The sequence below is a fragment of the Astyanax mexicanus genome, chromosome 5 (genome assembly GCF_023375975.1).
Source record: "Astyanax mexicanus isolate ESR-SI-001 chromosome 5, AstMex3_surface, whole genome shotgun sequence".
In the NCBI taxonomy this organism is placed as follows: Eukaryota; Metazoa; Chordata; class Actinopteri; order Characiformes; family Acestrorhamphidae; genus Astyanax; species Astyanax mexicanus.
The window spans coordinates 39,232,768-39,246,126 of NC_064412.1; positions in this window are offsets into that span (position 1 = coordinate 39,232,768).

The following is a 13,359-nucleotide window of genomic DNA, read 5'->3' on the forward strand; positions in this document are numbered from 1 at the left end:
GTTTCATATTTTCATATCTTTATGTTTGAAGCCTGAAATGTGTGCAATTACTTTTGCAAGGCACTACACATATTACGCAAAACTCACTTTTTTGCATGTTTTTAAATTTGCACTTTGGTCTGGACTGCCCCTATAAACACGCAAAGCATGAAAAAAATCCATCCATCCAATTAGTTGAAAGAGCTTGGTGTCAGGAATCATGTGTTTATATGAGCCATTTGTATGATCTCTTTTTGTGATCCTGGCACCATCCCTCACCAGATCCCCATCCACTGGATCAGTAAAAACAAAACCATTTCAATAATTTTGGTTGGGAACCTCAGACAGTACACAGCAGGATTAACCAACAGACTTTGTCTGACGGAGGGATCTGTACCTACTGTCTGTGATAAGTTAGCAGATAACGGAGATGTAAGTACTTTCAAATAATGAGTTTTGTGCTTCTATCGCAGTTAAGCATGAACTAGCTTGTTTGTGTTTTGCTATTTAGCACAAGCTAACATGTATAGTAAATGCTCAGCATATATATGGTGCCAGCAACAGCTTATTTGCATAAAAGTGACAGACCCCTTAAACAGCTCATTTTTTTGTGAGAATCACTCTCACTCTTTATGTGAGAGTGATTTTGTGCAAAAATATTTGTGTACATGAACATTTTGTATAACCTACAGACCTATTTTTACTTGTGTAAAAAGAGGTATAATTTGTCCTCTTTAAGAACTTTAGCTGCACTGGTGTTTATATTTCAGTGCTGAGAATGACGCATCACCCAAATAACAGCTGCTGTGTGGTGGTCCTGTGGGGTCCTGGCCATTAAAAAACAGGGTGAAAAGATAATAATAATAATAATAATAATAATAATAATAATAATAATAATAAAAATGAAGTATGAGAGAAACAGAAACCATAAAGTGTTCCTATATGCGAAGGGGAGCAAAAATAATGAATAAAAGGAGCAAAAACAAGGAAGGAGGTTGTAATGCTATGTGTGATCGCTGTGTGAATTTTGAGACATTCCTCTCTGAATAATTCTACAAGAAATACTTTAACCCTTCTCAACAATGTTGCTTTCACAGCGCGAAAAGAACCCACACACTCAAATTGATCACAGCTGTTATCAAAAGGGATTTTTCGCACTGAAGGGTTCAATAAGAGTGCACAGGGGAAGCCCATCAAAAATCTTTAAATTGGGACACTCTACAGCAGTGGTCGGCTTGGAAAATATCTGGCCCGCGGCCAAACTTAATTGCCAACCCCTGCCCTACAGCCTTGTGGTTCTTGTGGGTATGTGTGCTTGATGACCACAGGGCCGCAAGTGTAAAATTTGGGACAAAAATTAGTTGATTGTTACAAACACTCCCAGTCATATTTAAACCAGTAGTCAGTATCCTAATTAATATAACATGCAAGCAGGCAGTTAGACAGTTGCCCCACTCTAAAGCTGTTAATCCATGTACAAGTCTGTACAGTCTAACTGATGCAGTAACATCTGCCTGCTTATCTAGTCTAAATCCCCATTAAAGGGCAGAGGTCTCTCAGTCAAAAGCCTTAAAGTATATGGAGTAATAGGGGAATTTCTTAGCTGCAGATTGGAATACACAGTAAACAAACTTTCTAAGTTGGCATAGCATCATTAAACTTTGTCAGGCATCCTCTCCATTTCTCAAATAAAATAAAAAAACTGTACAATGACTGACTGACTATCTAAGAACCTACATGGTTAAGGTGAGAACCTCAAAAATATTTAAAACCCAACAACCTTTGATGAACTTTATAATTGTTTAGTGTTTGGTGTGAGAGGTCACACCTCTTTTTATTACAGGTCCTATTCGGGTGAGACGTGCAGAGTACAAAACTTTCACACCATGGCTGAAAGCAGCACAGACAAACAACAAGAATACTCTTTAATCTTCAAACCTCCCCCCTCTACCCAAACCTCAGATCTGGGTGTACACAGGTTCAAAATAGGCCTGTGTGTGCAGCATGCGGTCGGTGTGTAGTCTACACTGCTGCTAGGAAAGAGGCTGTGGCAGGAAAAATGCAGAAAACCACAATCCAGGTGAGTCATGTGACCACAGTACACTCTTACAAACAGACATATGTCCTCGTGTGGACCTGCTCTGACAGATTTTCACAGATTTATCTTCATTTTAACTCATATATTTAATGTATTGTTAAGATATACTTATTTTAAACATGTTTGACAGCATGTATACATATTATTAAAGGAAAGCAGCCAAACAGTCAAGGCTAAACTGAAAAACAGTTGTTGACTTAATTTGGTCAAGCCATCCTTTAGCTTTGACTCCATTTATAGTAAGTTATAGTATACTTATAGTATAGTATAGTAAACTTTCACAATACAATCTTTAAATTTGCTCAACCATTTCAATTAGTGTGCATTTTATACCTTTGGTTTTAATATGCTCAAATTATTAAGTAAGTACACAAACAGTTCAAAATATATTTTTTCATATTCTGTAGTAGTACAGAGTGACACCAGCAGAATGAAGGTAACTCACTCTTACAGCCCAGAACACTGAGACCTCTTAGCTAACAATATACACTATAAAATGCAAATGCACATCCAAGAGCATGCAGTTGGGGAAGGCCTATACACTGACTGAGGTGGACGGCATGCCCAATATGCAAATATATAGTGCCAGAAGGAGCTATTTGGAAAGTTGTATATTTTACAAACAGATACTAATGAAAGGACCTTGGTGCACACGTATAGTAACTAAAAAATCTATTTTACTGGCTCAATAAACATTGGTACGTCCTTTGAACTCATTTTATTGAGCTGTACTGGCTGGTAAGTTCATTCAATGTGATGATATTAGTTAATCTGACTGAAACACAAATCTGACTGATAACATGTTGTCTCTTACCCTCATCTTTTTAATTCCAGGCAGTTATCAGCAATGCTCATCTCAGTCTTTGAAATGACACAGGAAATCTAAAGGAGGTAGATCACAGATGAAAGAATCAATGAAAAGAGAAGAGAAAGTGCACAGCTTCCTTTCTGCAAACCACCCGTTATACCTGAGTAAAACTGGTTTCAGTCAGAAAGCTTTAATTACCTGTAGCTGTGACACGCACACTGCAGACGCAGAACTCAGAGAAGTGCTTTAGCTCACAGTGCTTTCAAATCAAATCACTTGGTTGCAGATTCTATTCTTCTTTGCGGTACCAGCGGAAAAACTTTGTCATTTTGAAAAGTACAGCATATATTTCGGTATTTTGGTGATCTCTCCTCCCCTTCATTTCTGAGGAACTGAAAGGGACAGAAACTGACAAAAAAATTCAAAAGGTTTTGCATATTGACTTCTCTTACAATGACTGTAATGATCATCACTCCCATGTTAAACATTATGCAGCTCTGGAAAACATTAAGAGACTACTTTAGTTTTTGAATCAGTTTCTCTGATTTTGCTATTTATAGGTATATGTTTGACGTAAATGAACATTGCTGTGTTTTCTATAAACTACGGACAACATTCCTCCCAAATTTCAAATATAAATAGTAATTTAGAGCATTTATTTGCAGAAAATGATAAATGGATGAAATTACAAAAAAATATGTTTTTTAATCACAGTTTTCATGCATCTTGGCATGTTCTCCTCCACCAGTCTTACACACTGATTTATGCCACTCCTGGTGAAATATTATATTCCAGAGGTTTTCAATTTGATAAAATCAATAAAACTCATCAATTTTAAGTGGTCTCATTTTTTCTCAGAGCTGGATTCTACATTCTTACAAAAACACACAGTATACTTACATGTTTATGCAATATATTTAAAACATATTGTCCCCAATTTGTAAGGCCAATTACCAAATCCCTGAGCATATTAACTCTTATAACTAGTCATATCCCCAACACTAGGAGATCAAAGTCTAGCGCATGCCTCCTGTGATACATATGAGGTCAGAGCCTGCCTCATCGAGTTGCCAATGCATTTAGTGGAAAACACCAGATCCCCACCTCTAATAAATCAGCCAACATTTAGGAGACACTCGACTCATAATGACAGTGCCGTACTATGCTGGAACTTTTGAAGCCTCTTTTATTTTTAGTTTATTCTCTCGAGTAAAATTTAAGTATATTTGTAGTATACTGTAAAAACTGAATATATTAATTATACTCCTATCATAGTGAATATCAATACCAGTTTGCCATTATGGCTACTCCGCCATCTTGGGGTTTATAATAAAAGTCTGATGGCAAATTGTATTAAAAGGGAACAGAACTGGGTCGTCATAAATAATTCAACATGTCTACAACTCTAGGTCAACTGCATTTCCACACAACGCTAATTTTGAATAAAATATCCATCATGTCAGGCAGCTTAAATAGTTGGTCAATACAGCTTTCAATGCAGGCAACAGTGTTGCCTGGCTGGGGGTTCTGGTTAATAGTTTCAGGTTATATAGGGCAGTTCCTCTTGTACTTCTTCTTCTTCTTCTTCTTCCACGTATTGTCTAAGAGACATATCTATTATAAGAGTGTATCTATATGATACAATTGTGTCTGTACTTTGCATAATTGTAATATTAATATTAATTGTAATACTATAACAGACATTTGGATTGCTTTGGCTTCTATTTTGTCCTACAATCACATCTTTTTTTACCATTATTTTAGAGTTAAAAAGTTTTACAGAACTCTGTATGTCTCAGCCATCCCCTAAAATGGATATGGATACAATGCAACTTGCTGGTGTTTATGCAAGATATTTAAAAGATATTTAAAGATCTTACTCTCTCTCTCTCAGTCGTGCAAGCACATTTAAAACTGGTCACCATTGTGGCATTTTGAAAAATTCACACAGCCAGCTCTACCTGTCTGAATGACTGGCAACCTGTTGCGCTAACCTCCATCATAAGCAAATGCTTTGAGAGTCTGGATAGGGATATCAGCTGTTCCTCACTGCCTGCCACCCTGGACCCACTACAGTTTACATACAGGCGGAAGAGATCCACTGACGATACAATCGCCCTGCCCCTGCACACTGCCTTCTCCCAACTGGACAAGAAAGACACGTATGTGAGAATGTTGTTTGTGGACTACAGTTTCAACACCATTTTTTGCCTCGAGGCTCGACGTCAAGCTCCGGGAGCTGGGTCTAAACAGCACACTGTGCAGCTGAATCCTGAACTTCCTGACGGACCGATGGTAGATGGTATGGATGGGCAGCATTACATCCTCCTCATTGACCCTCAACACCGAAGCCCCTCAGGGCCGTGTGCTCAGCCCGCTTCTGTGCTCCATGTACAACCATGACTTTAAAGCCTGACACAGCTCCAATGTCATCATCAAGTTTGCCACCAAGGAGCTGATTGTGGACTTAGTGTAGGAGACAGAAGAGAGTACGCTTGTCGATTTCTATCAACAGGACTGTGGTGGAGAGGGTCAGCAGCTTCAAGTTCCTTGGTGTTTACATCTGATGTGGACAGAACACACCACATGAGTGGTGAAGAAGGCCCAACAACGACTCAGCTTCCTCAGACAGCTGAGAAGGTTTGGTCTGAACACCAGCATCCTCAGGACGTTGTACACCTGCATCCTGATGGGCAGAATCACCACCTGGTATGAGAAGTCCCTGCAGACAGTAGTGCAGACAGTAGTACGTACAGTGCAGTACATCACCGGGGTTCAGCTTCCTAACCTTTTGTGTTTATACACCAACCGCTGCCAGAGGAAATCTAGAAGGATCATGAAAGACCCGTCCCAACCAAGCCACTACCTGTGCTCACAGCTGCCAAGTGGAAGGAGGCTCAGAAGCTTGAAGGCCAGAAGCAGCTGATTCTGAGATAGCTTCTTTCTCCAGGTGACCAGGCTGTTGAACAGCCAGAAGAAAAAAATTCTGCCCAACTCATTCCACTGCCATCTACAGCATTCTGCACCCTGTATGTCACACAAAACTCATTCTGTACCTGCACTTTACTCACAGTAACTCGCTCACCTACTGGACTATCTCCGCATATTCACACATACTCTAGATCATTTGCACATATACAGTGGTATACAAAGTTTTTGTGCACCCCTGATAATTTTCATGATTTTTCTTTATAAATCATTAATTGTTTGGATCAGCAATATCAGTTAAACATAATATCATATAACAGACGAACAGTGATATTTGAGAAGTGAAATGAAGTTTATAGGATTTACAGAAAGTGTGCAATAATTCTTTAAACAAAATTAGGCAGGTGCATAAATATGTGAAATCAATAATATTTAGTAGTTCCTCCTTTTGCAGAAATAACAGCCTTTAAATACTTCCTATAGCTTCCAATGAGAGTCTGGCTTCTGGTTGAAGGTGTTTTGGATCATTCTTCTTCACAAAACATCCCCAGTTCAGTCAGGTTTGATGGTTTTCGAGCATGAACAGCCCGCTTTTTCAATAATATTCAGGTCTGGGGACTGAGTTGATCATTCCAGAACGTTGAACTTGTTCCTCTGCATGAATGCTTTAGTAGATTTTATGCAGTGTTTAGGGTCGTTGTCTTGTTGAAGTATCCAGCCACGACGCAACTTCAACTTTGTCACTGACTCTTGAACATTGTTCTCAAGAATCTGCTGATACTGACTGAAATCCATGCAACCCTCAACTTTAACAAGATTCCCAATTCCAGCACTGAACACACAGCCCCACAGCATGATGGAACCACCACAAAATGTACTGTGTGTAGCAAGTGTTTGTCTTGGAATGCTGTGTCCTTCACTGAGCTTACCTAACAAATTCTGTAATTCTCAAATCAATAAAACGACAAGGGTACCCAAATTGTGTGTTAATTTGCTGTATGATATATTGAACTAAAATTGGAAAATCATGAACATTTTCAGGGGTGGCCTAACTTACGTACCACTGTATATAGCAATGTAATATCTGTATATATAGTTATATTTTACCTCACATCTACAGTGCAATACCATATGTCTATAGTGTAAGTTACTGTGTATTGTTGAAGTTAATTGTATATTTTCAATTTTATTTTATTCACTCACCTGTACACCTTTACACTGTGATATATAATAATTATAATTAAGTAAATAATTAAATAAAAATAAATATTTTAATTAAATTTTAATTTTGATTTGATTTCTCCATGTATTGGCACCATTCACCATTTTTTACCAATTGGTTTTTACAGAAGTGAGTTTTCCTTTAAGACTTGAACAAAGGAAAAAAAGTGATTAAGCTGGGTATTAGTAAATGATAAATCAAAAGGGCAGAATATCACAGCTTTTTAAAATACTAGTTGTCCTAAATGTTTTGTATTTTTGTGCGATGAACATATAATGATAATTTTTGTTCATTTTCCATTGCTCTGATTTTTGTGTTAATTGTATTACTCCTTTATTGATATTCAGCATTCTATACAAGCCACATAAACTTGGCCAATATTCAAGACAAAGTACAAGGAAAAGTGAGAGGAGTACATACATATTTCAGTGTGTGGTTATAACAATTGGTACATATACAGTAAATATGCATAACTGAAAATTACAAAAAAAAAAGATCCAGGAATAGTATTTGAGTCACACTCCTCTCCACCAAGGCAAAAACAAATGATAAATATAGCCGCAAGCGGCAATCATCGGGTTCAAGCACCAACTTGCACAATGGTGCCTACTGGAGCATTGAATGGTGATGTGTAAGAAGGTCTAATATGATTGGCGATGCCCTGTTACATTTAGAAATTTTCAAGTTTTTCACCTGTTATTAATGTTGAGCAGAGGCCTTTCAACCTGATCAGTGCTTAAATTCACATGTAAATCTAGTGAACTTTGTAGGATATTCATTAAGTGAGTTAGAACTAGTCAAAAGGTGTCTACATGTTATTGGTATTGATCAGGTGGCTTCAACCAGAATGTTCACAAAGTGGTATTCAGATTGACCTTTGAACCTTTGCAGAACAAGCTGAAATGTTTGACCAAACAAGTTTGAATTAACACAAAGGAGTGAATGTTCTGATATGACATGTAATTACGAAGTTATTATAAATCTAGTTCTGAATTAAATGGCGCTTCATCAAGCACCAACTAGCACAATGGTGCCTACTAGAGCATAGGATGGTGATGTGTAAGAAGGTCTAACACAATTGGAGACATTCTGTCACATTTAAAATGATCAAAAGTCTTTCACCTGTTATTAATGTTGAGAAGAGGCACAAAGGAGTGAATGTTCTGATATGACATGTAATGTCAAGCTATTCTTAATCTAGTTCTGTATTAAATGGCGCTTCATCAGAGTGATATTGTACAGAGGTCTTTAACATTGTGAGATTACAGCAAATACTGCAGAGTTACAGCAATTTAGGTTAGAAATTCCAAGGACGCACAGATTGCTTGATGCCTGGAGAGTATTGTATGTGAAATTTTCACAAATGTTTTTAATGAACATTTACCTAGAGACTCTACAGTGTGCAGCAAGACTGAAATGGAGGTGATAGGCCAAATATCCAGAGAGTAGTTTCAATATAGCTATTTTCAAACAATTAGCAATTATGAATGAACAAAGCACTTTTTAAACATAGTTGTATTGAGAAATTTGTCAGAGCCACTGTACTAAATATGGCAAAAACAATTAGATGTCAAAATAGTACAGCATGATTGACATATACTCGTTTTTTTGGAACAGCGCCCCCCAATGGGTGGATTGTTTCAGCACTTTGCAGGTCACTACAGTGTCTCCACCTGAACATAACTGCCAAATATCATCCAGATTGGGCAACATTCAGCCTGCCAAAATGTCTGCTGAATGCTGATTGGCTGATGGTGTTCAGCCATGTTGATTGATTAAGTTGCCCTTTGAACATCCTTTAGAGGCTGTATGATAGATTCTGCATGCAAAGTTTCAACTTGCTAGGTTGCACGGTTGCTGAGAAACAGTGCTCCAAATTTACCTCTTGAAGTGAATGGGGCATATATCCGGAAGGACTAATTTGCATATGGCGGCCATATTGTTTACATATTTCAACTTTTTCTTAATGAATATTGAAGCGCATGCTCTCACGAGTGTTTTGATACCAAACATGCCAGGATTGGTCAAAATTCCTAGGACTAGTTTGCAAAAGTAGGTTTTGCATATTATGCAAATTAGCAAAAAATCTATATAGACGGAAGTGCATGGTCCAAATTGGAAAGTTGTTGGTATTGACCCAAGGAATCCATCAAAAAAAGAATTTTGAATGTAGGTCTTATGGTTTTTGAGTTATTGAGAAAATTGTGAAAAATGAATTTCCTTGTTTATAGCGCCACCACGTGACCAATCGGTGCCATTTTTGTTGTCCACCGAGATGCACTGATCCTACATCTACCTACCAAGTTTCATTTCTCTATGACTTACGGTTTAGGCTGCACAACTGTTTTTTCAGGAGAAAAAGAATAATAATAATAAATATAGCCGCAAGCGGCGATTTACGGGGTTCGAGCGTTACAGGCAAAGAGGCCCCTGGAGGCCAGTTAGGCTTAAAACATGTTGCTTATTGACCGGCATCACCAAACTGGATGAGGATGACCAGCATGACCATAAAGACCAAGCTAGATTACCAGCATGACTAATCTGGATGACAAATTTGTTGACCATATTGACCAAGATGGAAGACCATAATGACCAAACTGGATGACCAGCATGGCAAAGGTGGTTGGCCAGTATGACCAAGCTGAATGACCAACATTGCTATGAATACAAAGCTGAATGACCAGCAGGACCATAATGACCAATGTGAATGAACAGAATGACCTAGCTGGATGAGCAGCATAACCAAGCTAGGTGGCCAGCCTGACCACAAAGACAGTAATGACAATGCCAGATAAGTGGTGTGAGTAAACTAGTTGAAAAGCATTGATAAATTGAGCTGTAGTGTTCATCAGGTTTAATGTGGTCTCTTGCTGCACTCTAGTGGACATTTGGTGAAACAACTTCAGTTCTTATATTGAAAAACACAAGCCACATTTATCCTGTTGAGAGCCAAGCAGTGAGGCATAAAAGGGCACATATCAATAACCAATCATATCAATAATATTGTATAAGTTTTGACCTGATTAACATTCATCCTGTCAAAAGCTTACTGGAATGCGATTGGCTTATAGTGACCACAAAAGTGTCCATATCAAATTTTCATTTGGTGTACCATTAGTGCATGGGACGTAGATGATAATTGCCAAGGATGACCTTGATAGCTTGTATGGTTCTAGAGAAACAGCTATCGAGCATTGGCTCCGCCCCCTGGGGGTGTATGTCTACTTAAACTGACGGGGTATCTGAGAGTCATGTAATGATCAAAGGACTGAAGTGGTATTAGTGTCAGGTTAAGCATTCAAAAGTTATAAGTGTTAAAGACATTTAACTGCACCATGGTAAAACTAATTTGCATATGGCGGCCATATTGTTTACAAATGTAAAGATTTTTAAAATAATTAATGAGGAGTAAGCTCCGCTGAACTGTTTGACATGTCAACATGTCATGATTGGTCAAGGATGCAAAGACAAGATTTTAAAAGTAGGTTTTGCATATTATGCAAATAAAAAAAAAATTAATTGGGTGGAGCATAAACAAGAATGACCCAGGTGGCTGAGCAGCATGAACAAGAAGGATAAATATGTTCAATTAAGCAAGACAAGCAAGATTGAATAAGTTCAGCAGAGCTTTAATTTAGAATAATTCACCTGTAGCTGTTTCACCAAATGACCACCAGAGCGCAGCAAGAGACCACATATAACCTGCTGGAAATCTATCACTCTATAAGTAAGACAGAACATTCCCTATCAGTGTGTTTCTATTTATTAAAAAGAGAAGAAAAGTCCGATTGGGCTCCAAATTGGTACTCATGATCAAGTGGTCTGCATATATATGTGTGTAAATTTGTGTGTTGATAGGGTCAAAGGTTCCTGACTTCTGACCATTTAGGTTTGAAAAAAGCGATAATACAGGCTTATGGCCTACAAAATGGCTGTTGCTCTTTGGCCATATTAGAGGCAAAAAATATCTGATTTGGCTCAAAATTTGCAATCAAGATCACAATATCAGTCTATATATGTATGTAAATTTCTGTGTCGATAGGGTCAAAGGTTCCTGACTTCTGTCCATCTAGGTTTGAAAAAAGCGATAATACAGGCTTGAGGCCTACAAAATCGCTGTAGTTTTCCAGCAGTTGTAGAGGGAAAACATGTCCGATTTGGCTGAAAATTTGCAATCAAGATCAGATTATCAGTCTATATATGTGTATAAATTTGTGTGTTGATAGGGTGAAAGGTTCCTGTCTTCTGTCCATTTAGGTTGGAAAATAGCGATAAATAGAATAAATTGAAAATAGTTATTTTTTCACTGTAGAGCCTACTGAAGACTTATTTGGCTCATACTTGGCACATGTACTTCAAATGTCATTGTTAATTAGTAGCTTCAACAGTTTTGGCATGTTTTAAACTTTGACAGAGTTTTGGCCAAATAACTCTGAAAAGGCTTTCACGTACATGTTTGATCAAGGTTTATGGGCCTCAAATAGTTAAAATGTCAAGATTTTTTTGATAATTATTTACCTACAGGGTCTCAACATTGCATCAAGACCAAATTTGTTTTGATTGATTAAGGACTTAAAGACAAGTTCGAAAAGAGCAATTTTTACTCTTTTGGCCACTGATGAAAATCTTTGCATTTTTGGTAAATACATGTAATTACAAAGTTGTAAAGGCTACAGCAAAGTATACAACTAAAAAAGAATAACAAGCCTAGGCCACTTGTACCTTTAGATATAACTGATTTTCTGCTATAGCGCCCCCTTGAGGCCAATCAACGCCATATTTTAATGGATGATAGAAGGCCCTGAGATACATGTAGGGTATAAGTATCGTCCTGATTGGTCATTGTTTAGCCTGTCAAAAGCTTGCTGGAATCTGATTGGCTAATAACGATCGCAAAAATTTGCATATCAAATTTTCCTTCTGTAAAACATTAGGACATAGGCCATAGATGATACATGCCAAAGGAGAGCTTCATAGCTTGTACGGTTCCTGAGAAACAGATTTTTAGCTTTGGCTCCGCCCCCTGAGGGCGTATGTCTACACAGATTGACGGGCTACCTCAGAATCATGTTGGCATCAAAGTTGTAAAGTGGCATTAGTGTAGGTTTAAGCATTCAAAAGTTACAGCTGTTAGAGTAAATTTGGGTGTGCCACGGTAAGATTAATTTGCATATGGCGGCCATATTGTTTAAAATTTTCTCAATTTTTTCGATAATTATTGAGGTTGGGACTCTGCTGAGTTGTTTGACACCAAATATGACAGGATTGGTCAATGACCCTAGGACAAGTTCTCAAAAGTAGGTTTTGCATGTTATGCTAAATAGCAAAAAATCTAAGTGGGCGGAGCTTAGTGGTTCTATTGAACTTTTTGATTTGCCATTATCCAAGGAATCATATAATGCAAGAATTTTTGCTCTAGCTATCAGGGCGTAGGAGTTACGAGGCCAAACGCGTTGACCTTCGCCATAGCGCCCCCTTGAGGCCGATCGGGCTCATGTTTTGAATCTGAGTAGCGGTGAGAAGTACTACCATATGACCAAGTCTCAGCCCTGTAGGCCTTACGGTTTCTTCTGCCCAATCACTTCTATGGCAGAAAAAGAATAAGAACTATAAATATAGCCGCAAGCGGCGATTTACGGGGTTCGAGCGTCACAGGCAAAGAGACCCCTGGAGGCCAGTTAGGCTTAAAACATGTTGCCGGTTGACCGGCATCGCCAAACTGGATGAGGATGACCAGCATGACCGTGAAGACCAAGCTAGATTACCAGCATGACTAATCTGGATGACAAACTTGTTGACCATATTGACCAAGCTGGAAGACCATAATGACCAAACTGGATGACCAGCATTGCAAAGGTGGTTGGCCAGTATGACCAAGCTGGAAGACCACCATTACTATGAGGACAAAGCTGAATGACCAGCAGGACCATAATGACCAATGTGAATGGCCAGCATGACCAAGCTGGATGGCCAGCATAACCAAGCTGGGTGACCAGCGTGACCATAAAGACCATAATGGCAATGCTAGATGAGTGGTGTGAGTAAACTAGTTGAAAAGCATTGATAAATTGAGCTGTAGTGTTCATCAGGTTTTATGTGGTGTCTTACTGCACTCTAGTGGGCATTTGGTGAAACAAATTCAGTTCTTAAATTGAAAAAACACAAGGCATAAAAAGGGCATATAAATAACCCGTATATAGTATATAAGTTTTGACCTGATTAACATTCCGCCTGTTAAAAGCTTGCTGGAATGTGATTGGCTAATAGTGACCACAAAAGTGTCCATATCAAATTTTCATTTGGTGTACCATTAGTGCATGGGCC